Raw genomic sequence first — 9492 nt, 5'->3', positions numbered from 1 at the left:
TCATGAAGTCGACATTGATGTCATGTGGTTGAAGTGTCCCGAGGCAGAAGATGAGGCGTTCTTCCTCCAGACATCAAGTGACTTGGATTTCATGATGAAGGAGGCCCAGGACTGCATGCCATTGGTGCAGGTTTTACACCTCTTGCGACAGCAATGAAGGTGTTGGGTGTGGAGGGTGGGTTGGTGTGGGGTGTGGACATAATGAGGAGGTCACAGAGGAAATGGTGTCTGTGGAATTAAGATAGGGGTGGAGAGGGACATACGTCTCTGGTGGTGGAGTCTGACTGTATGTGGCAGACATGGCGGAGGACGATGCGCTGTATCTGAAGATTAGTGGGGTGGAAGGTGAGGACTGGGGGGGGTTCTGTCTGTGTAATAGTTGGAGGAGTGGGGTTCAAGGGCAAAGGTGTAGGAAGTGGAGGAGAGGAACTGCAGGGCATTGTTGATCACGTGGGAGGGGAAATTGAGGTCCTGGAAATCGGAGGCCATCTAAGATGTCCTGGTGTGGAATTGCTCCTTCTGGGAGTAGATACAGCTGAGTCAGAGGAATTGGGAGTAAGGGATCGTGTTGCCACAGGAGAAGTGGTGGGAGGTGGAGTAGTCCAGGTAGCTGAGGGAGTTGACACCTGGCTCCAGCGGTGGAGAGGTCTGTGGGTCAAACTACTACAAGAGTTACATCCGCCCATGTGGCTGCCACTGAATGAATCCATCGGAATCTCTACAGTATGGAAACAGGCCCTTTGGCCCAACAAGTCAACACCAACCCTCTGAAGAGTGACCACCGAGGCCTTTACCCCCATCCTGTTACTCCACATTTACCCCTGAGTAATACACCTAACCTACACATCCCTGAACACTATGGGCAACTTAGCATGGCCAATTCACCTAAAATGCACACTGAGTCAGAGAGATGTACAGCATGGAAACAAACCCTTCGGTCCATTCCGTCCATGCCGATTAGATATCCCAACCTAAACTAGTCCTACTTGCCAGCACCTGGCCCATATCCCTCCCAATCCTTCCTATTTTAAATACCAACCCAGGTGCATTTCAATTGAACCAGCCTCCACCACTTCCTCTGGCAGCTCATTCCACACACGCATCACCCTCTGTGTGAAAAAGTTGCCTCTTAGGTTCCTTTTATATCTTTCCCCTCTCACCCTAAACCTCTGCCCTGTGGTTCTGGACTCCTCCACCCCATGGAAAATACTTTGTCTATTTACCCTATCCTTGCCCCTCATGATTTTATAGGTCACACCTCAGCATCCGACACTCCAGGGAAAACAGCCCCAGCGTATTCAACTTCTCCCTGTAGCTCAAATCCTCCAACCCTGTCAAAGTCTTTTCTGAACCCTTTCAAGTTTCACAACATCGTTCCAATAGGAAGGAGCCTACAATTGCATGCAATATTGCAAACGTGGCCTGAACAATGTCCTGTACAGCTGCAACATGACCTCCCATCTCCTGTACTCAATACTCTGATCAATAAAGGAAAGCATACCAAATGCCTTCTTCACTCTCCTATTTATCTGCGACTCCACTTTCAAGGAGCTATGAACATGCACTCCAAAGTCTCTTTGTCCAGCAACACTCCCCAGGAACTTATTATTAAATGTTTAAGTCTTGCTAAGATTTGCTTTCCCAAAATGCAACACCTCACATTTATCTAAACTAAACTCCATCTGCCACCTCTCAACTCATTGGCCCATCTGATCAAGATCCAGTTGTAATCTGAGGGAACCGTCTTCTCTGTCCACTACACCTCCAATTTAGTGTCATTTGCAAACTTACTAAATATATTTCCTATGTTCATATCCAAATAATTTATGTAAATGACGCAAAGTAGTGGACCCAGTACTGAACCTTGTGGCACTTCACTGCTCACAGGCGTCCAGACTGAAAAACAACTCTCCAGCACTGCCCTCTGCCTTTCACCTTCGAGGAAATGGTCTCTGTGGAATTAAGATAGGGGTGGAGAGGGAACTACGTCTCTGGTGGTGGGTCTGGCTGTAAGTGGCAGAAATGGCGGAGGATAATGTGCTGTATCCAGAGATTAGTGGGGTGGAAGGTGAGAATAAGGGGGGGGGGGGGGGGGGGGTGGGTTCTGTCTGTATTGCACAACAAGTAGCTGGTTCTCCCTGTATTCGGTGAGATCTAAGCTTGCTAACCAGTCTCCCATGGGGAACCTTGTCGAATGCCTTACTGATGTCAATATAGAGCACGTCCAGTGTCCTGTTCTCATCAATCCTCTTTGTTACTTCTTCAAAAAACTCAATCAATTCCTGAGACATGATTTCCCATGCAAAAAGCCATGTTGATTATCCCTAATCAGTCCTTGCCTTTCCAAATACGTGTAAATCCTGTCCGTCAGATTCACGCCAATGGCTTGTCCACCACTGACGTCAGGCTCACTGGTCTATAGTTTCCTGGCTTTACCTTACCACCTTTCTTAAATAGTGGCACCACGTTAGCTAACCTTCAGTCTTCCAGCACTTTACCTGTGACAATTGATGAGACAATTATCTCAGCAAGGTGCCCAGCAATCACTTTGCTAGCTTCCCACAGAGTTCTAAGGTACACTTGATTAGGTCCTGGGGATTTATCCACCTTTAAGCATTTCAAGACACCCAGCACTTCCTCCTCTGTAATATGCAAGGTGTCACCATCTATTTCTCTTCGTTCGATGTCTTCCATGTCCTTCCCCACAGTAAAAACTGATGCAAAATACTTATTTAGTATTACCCCATCTCCTGCAGCTCCATACAAAGGCTGCCTTGCTGTACTTTGAGGAGTCCTGTTCTCTCCCTAGTCACCCTTTTGTCCTTAATGTATTTGTAAAAACCCTTTGGACTCTCCTTAACCCTATTTGCCAAAACTATCTCGTCGCCTTTTTGCCCTCCTGATTTCCCTCTTAATTATACTCTGGCTGCCTTTATACTTTTCTAAGGATTCATTCGATCTATCCCGTCGACAGCTGACATATGCTTCCTTTTTTTCCTGAACCAAACCCTCAATTTCTTTAGTTATCCAACGTTCCCTGCACCTGCCAGCCTTTCATTTCACTCTAACGGGAATATACTGTCTCTTTATCTCATTTCTGAAAATCTTCTAATTTTCCAGCAGTTCCTTTACCTGCGAAAATCTGTCCCCAGTTAGCTTTTGAAATGCTTGCCTAATACCATCAAGGTAAGCCTCATCCAATTTAGAACTTCAACTTTTAGACTTAGTCTATCCTTTTCCGTCACTATTTTAAAACTAATAGAATTATCATCGCTGGCCCCAAAGTCCACTCCATCTAAACCCTTAACACTATGGCACTCCCAGTCTATATTTGCAAAGTTAAAATCCCCTACCATAACCACCTTAGTATTCATACAGATAACTGAAATCTCCTTACGAAACCTATTCTCAATTTCCCACAGAGTATTGGGAGTCTATAATACAATCCCAATAAAGTGATCATCCATCTCTTACCTTTGGATTATGGGAGGAAACCAGAGCTCCTGGGGGGAATCCACACAGACACAGGGAGAATGTGCAAACTCCAAACAGACAGTCACCTAAGGCTGGAATCGAACGTGGATCCCTGACACTGTGAGGCAGCAGTCCTAACCGCTGAGCCACAGTGCCACGTCCGAACATACTCACCGAAGCTCTGCTGACCATGTCGCCTCCACAGCTGCCGCTGAAGACACCGCAAACATCACCCAGAATGTCACTTCCACCCCCGAGGATATCACCGAAAGCACTGCTTCCACACACGCCCCCAACCGCCGCCATTTACATCACTTCCTCTGGTGATGTCACCAATGATCACATGACCACCACCCCCACTCCAGAGACAGTCTCCACCCCAACTCCCAACTCCAGATCTACACCAGGCCCCAGCCCCCAGTCTTGCCAGGTTTTTACCATTCCCCCAGATCTCCCCCTCACTGAGGATAAACGATCACTCCACAGTAAAAGTTTCACCTTCATAGCACTACACTCCTGGATCAACGAATTTCATTTGCGTTGCAACATTGCACTTTTCTTCTGCTGCTTTCATGCTTTCAATCATGGCTCCCACTCCCCCTGCTCTCAGAGAACCCTTCTCCTGCCTTAAACATACTCCATCCTCTTGGATATCCCATCCTGGTCTCTTACCTGCCCTCGATCTCTTCATCTCCAACTGCCACTATGGCACTGACCGCCTCTCACCTACTCTTCCACCCCTCTCACCTTCACAAAGCACAGCGCTCCACTCCCTCCACTCCAACCCCAACCTCACCATTAAACCAGTGGACAAGGGGGTGCGCAGTGGTAGTTTGGGGCACCGATCCCTACACTGCTGAAGCCAGGTGCCAACTCACGGATACCTCCTCCTACTGCCCCCTCGACCATGACCTTGCCTCCCAGACCATCCACAGTGTCATTGCCTGAGGGGATTTTCCATCCACAGCCGTGAACCTCATTATTCTGCAACCCTGCACTATCTCTTACCCAAAATTTATAAACCTGACTGCCTCGGTCGACATATTGTCTCTGCCTGCTCCAGCCCCACCGAACTTATCTCCTCATATCTTGACATCACCCTGTTCCTCTTAGTCCACACATACATTTGGAACACCACCCACTCCCTCCACTTCCTGCATGAGTTTCGTTTGCCCGTCCCTATACCTCGTCTTCATCATGGACATCCAGTCCCTCTACATGTCCATCCACCATGGCGAAGGCCTCCAAGTCCTCCATTTTTCCTCTGCTGCTGACCCAACCAGTGCCCCTCCACTAACACACTCATTCGATTCGCAGAACTGGCCCTGACTCTCAACAACTTCTGCTTCCAATTCTCCCACTTCCTTCAGACCAAAGGGGTAACGTGTGAATACCCGCATGGGTCCCAGCTATGACTGCCTCTTCGGAGGAGACGTGGAACAGTCCATCTTCTGCAGTTACACTGGTACCATCCCCCACCTTTTCCCCCGCGATATTGGTGACTGTATCAGCGCCATCTCGTGCTCCCACTAGGTGGTGGAACAGTTTATCAACCTCACTAACACCTTCTACCCTGACTTTAAGTTCACCTGGACCAGCTCGGACACCTCCTTCCACTTCCTGGATCTCTCCGTCTCCATCTGTGGTAACGGACTCAACACAGACATCTATTTCAAACGCATCGACTCCCATAGCTACCTGGAATACACCTCTTTGCAACCACCACCCCCATTCCCATCCCCATAAAAACACAATCTCGATCTCCCAATTTCTCCATCCCAGCTATATTTGCCCCCAGGAGGAGCAATTCCACTTCAGGACATCCCAGATGGCCTCCTATTTTCAGGATCGCAATTTCCCCTCCCACATGATCAACAGTGCCCTCCAAAGCATCTCCTTCACTTCTTGCACCTCCACCCTTGAATGCCATCCCTCCAACTGCAACAAGGTTAGAAACCCCCACCCCGTCCTCACCTTCCACCCCATTAATATGCAGATACATCGCATCATCCTCCGCCATTTCCGCCACCTATATTCAGACCCCACCATCAGAGATGTTTTTCCTTTCCCACCCCTATCTGCGTTCCACAGAGACCATTCCCATCATGTGTGCCTCATTATATCCATGACCCCACCAATCCACCCTCCACTCCCGGCTCCTTCTCTTGCTGCTGCAAGAGGTGTAAAACCTGCAGCCACACCTCCCCCCTCACCTGGATCCAAGGCCCCAAAGGATCCGTTCACATCCAGCAGAAATTTTCCTGCACAACCAAACACCTCACCTACTGTGTCCATTGCTCTCGATGTAGTCTCCTCTACTTCAGCGACGCAGAAAGCCAACTCGCGGAACATTTCAGGGAACTTGTCTGGGACACATGTACCCAACAACCCCACTGCCTGTGGCTGACCACTTCAACTCCCCCTCCTACTCCACCAAAGACATGCAAGTCCTGGGCCTCCTCCACTGCCAAATCCAGCCACCATATGACGAGAGGAAGAACGCTTTTTCTTCTGCCTTGGAACCCTTCAATCACATGACATCAACATCATTTTTCCCAGCTTCTGAATTTCCCCATCTCCCACATCCTCCTAGATCCAACCCTCCAACTCTTGACCTGCCCCATATGTCCATCTTCCTTCCCACCTTACTGCTCCGCCCTCCCCACCGACCTATCAACCTCTCCTGCACCCACCTTCCCAGCTACCTTCCCCCAGCCCCACGCCCATCCTCCTATTTATCACTCAGCCTGGCTTCCCCAACATTCCTGATGAAGGGCTTATGTCCAAAATGTCAACTCTCCTGCTCCTCGGATGCTGCTTGCCCCCAGCGCCACACGTTTCGACTCTATAATCTGGTGTCATGTGACTTCTGACTTTAAACCTGGCCAGTCATGAAAGATTGCTCTTTTAGATCATCATTTCACAATGTAACATAAAGTGATGGCAGGAAGAAAGTTGATACATAAAAGGACGAAGAGCCTGTGGTTTACATGTCTTAATTGAATGGCTATAATAAGATTTGGTGTACATCAAAGACATCTTAAAATATACCAAAAAATTTTTCACTGCATAAAGACAGAATATTATTTTATAGGAAAACCTCAGCATGTATAACAGCATCTGCAGAGAGAAATTAGATTTAACATTTCAGGTCGCATGACCCTTCCTCAGTACAGTTATAACACTTGAAAGACATCTGAATGGGTACATAAATGGGAAGGGTTTACGGGGACATGGGCCAAATGCTTGCAAATGGTACTAGATTAATTGAGAATATCAGGTTGGAATAGATGGGTCACTGGTTCTGAAACATTAACTCTGATTTCTCTCCACAGATGCTGCCAGACCTACTGAATTTTTCCAGCAATTTCTGTTTTTGTTTCTGATTTACAGCATCCGCAGTTTTTTTCTGTTTCTATAGCAGAAAAAGAAAACATTTGACAATAAGACTTCCTGATGAAGTGTCAAACTGATAAATATAATGTAATTATTTCATGTGTTTATGCACTGACTGAACTCACTTGGTGCTTTCTCCAGGATTCCCACAGTCCTGTCTCCGCATGTTCAAACCAGTCACCCACAGCCCACACCAGGTAAGGTCATGGTGTTGGAGATAGTACATTGGCATGGATAGAGGGTTTGCTTGAAAAGATGAAGTTGGCAGAAGGGGTACATTTTGAGGTTGGCAACCCGTAATGAGTGGTGTGCTACAAGAGTCCATGTTGTTGCCACAATGGTTCACAATAGATATTGATGATCTGGATGAGGAAGGTGAATGTACTACCACCCAGTTTGTGACTGACACAAAAGTATAGGTGGGAAGGTGAGTGGTGGGAATGACGGAGAGTCTGCAGAGTGATACAGTCAGGTTAAGTGAATGGACAAAAACTGAGTGTATAAAGTGGGAAAATGTGAAGTGATGCACTTTGGCAGGAAGGATAGTGGAGTTAAATATTCTTAAAATGAAGAAAGACTGCAGAAAGCCTCAGAACAGAGGGATTTGAAATCTTCATCCATGAAGCACAAAGGCTCACATCTAAGTTGAGAAGGTAAAGGGAACACAAATAGAAAGTTGGCCTCTATTTCAAAGGAAATAGAGTATAAATGTTTTTAATTGCCAACTTCTGAAGTTCAAACTCTTTCTGCTTCTCTTTCTACTACTTGGGCCTTTGTCTCCTCTTTTTCCTCTGCTTTTAATTGCAATTAAAATTGTTTTGTTTCCTTACCTCTTTCTTTTTGTTCTGTCAGGGCTATTCTTCCCTTTGCTCTTGCCTCTAATTCAAGCTGTTTTATTTGCAATTGAATTTTAGCCATTTCCAAAGATTCTGCTGGCATTTCCGAAAATTCTAAGTGTCGAGCTATTGCTGCAATTCCCTCCAATATTCGCACGGACTGGGGCAACCCGAACTCCAGCTTGTTTGTCAATTCCAACAGCTTTGCCTTGCTCACTTTGTGTAAAACTCCTAAAGTCACTTCTACCACCCCCAGAAAACTCTTAGTGAGTGAAAGAGCCATTACTACAAAAGGCACTCCTTGTTTCAATCCGCCAAATTCAATACCTTAAAATGAAAGACACCAACCATAACCACGTGCAGCCTTTCGAGTCCAATAATCCTAAACCCAACTTGGGAATTATCGATTTTGATCAAGACAAAAGTCCCCAGTTTATGATACGTCAGAACAGACTCCCTCAAAAATATTTTAAGAACGTAAACTAGACCATTGTACCCTGAAGGTTGCTGCACAGATGGATAGTGGTCAGGAAGGCATATCGTATGCTTGCCTTCATTGACGGGGTATTGAGTATAAGAGCTGGTAAGTCATGTTAACATTGTACAAGACATTGGTTCGGCTGCATTTAGAATATTGTGTACAGTTCTGGGTGCCACATTACCAAAAGGATGTGGACGTTTTGGAGAGGGTGCAGAGAAGGTTTATGAGGATGTTGCCTGGTATGAAAGGTGCTAGCTATGAAGAGAGGTTGAGTAAGTTAGGTTTATTTTCATTCAAAAAAAGGAGATTGAGGGGGGACCTGATTGAGGTTTACAAAATCATGAAGGGTATAGACAGGGTGGATAGAGACAAGCTTTTTCCCAGGGTGAAGGATTCAATAACAAGAGGTCACGCTTTCAAGGTGAGAGGTGGAAAGTTTAAGGGGGATACACGTGGCAAGTACTTCACAAAGAGGGTGGTGAGCATTTGGAACGCGTTGACAGCAGAGGTGGTAGAGGCAAAGCATGGTAGATTCATTTAAGATGCGCCTGGACAGATGCATGATTAGGTGGGGAGCAGAAGGATGCAAATGCTTAGTAATTGACCGACAGGTTTAGACAGTATATTTGGATCGGCTCAGGCTTGAAGGGCTGAAGGGCCTATTCCTGGGCTGTAAATTTTCTTTGTTTTTTGTTCTTTGTTCTAGACTCTAACCTTTTCTTGTTGTAAAGGCAAATGTCAAGTGTCTCAAATGCGATACAACTGGTCAAACTACTCGACATTAAGCAATTATATAGTGATGGAGAGGGATAAGTGTGCACTGCAGGGCAAGAGTTATAGCTGGGGGCAGGGAAATTATGATGTGGTGAGGCATGACTGAGGATGCGTGGCTTGGAAAAGTAGGCTTCAAGGCAAGGGCGTAATTGATATGTGGAGCTTGTTCAAGGAGCAACTATTGAGTGTCCTTGATAAGTATGTACCTGTCAGGCAGGGAGGAAAGGGTCGGGTGAGGGAGCCGTGGTTTAATAAGGAATTGGAATCCCTTGTTAAAGGGAAGAGGGCGGCCTATGTAAAGATGAGACGTGAAGGTTCAATTGGGGCGATTGAGAATTATAAGGTAGCCAGGAAGGACCTGAAGAGAGAGCTAAAAGCAGCAAGGAGGGGACACGAAAGGTCCTTAGTAGATAGGATTAGGCAAAACCCTAAGGCTTTCTATAGGTATGGAGGCTGAAGAGATTGGGGAGACACTGAATGAATACCTTTCGTCAGTATTCAATCAGGAACAGGACATTGTTATCAATGTGA

General features: G+C 46.4%; 1 pseudogene; it reads left to right on the top strand.

Moving 5' to 3' along the window:
- The first annotated feature begins 299 nt into the window (after window positions 1-299).
- LOC122554702 overlaps window positions 300-9492 on the top strand; it is a 75309-nt pseudogene continuing 66116 nt past the window's right edge.

Source organism: Chiloscyllium plagiosum, chromosome 11 (genome assembly GCF_004010195.1).
Source record: "Chiloscyllium plagiosum isolate BGI_BamShark_2017 chromosome 11, ASM401019v2, whole genome shotgun sequence".
Lineage (NCBI taxonomy): Eukaryota > Metazoa > Chordata > Chondrichthyes > Orectolobiformes > Hemiscylliidae > Chiloscyllium > Chiloscyllium plagiosum.
This window is presented reverse-complemented; position numbering and strand designations above follow the sequence as displayed.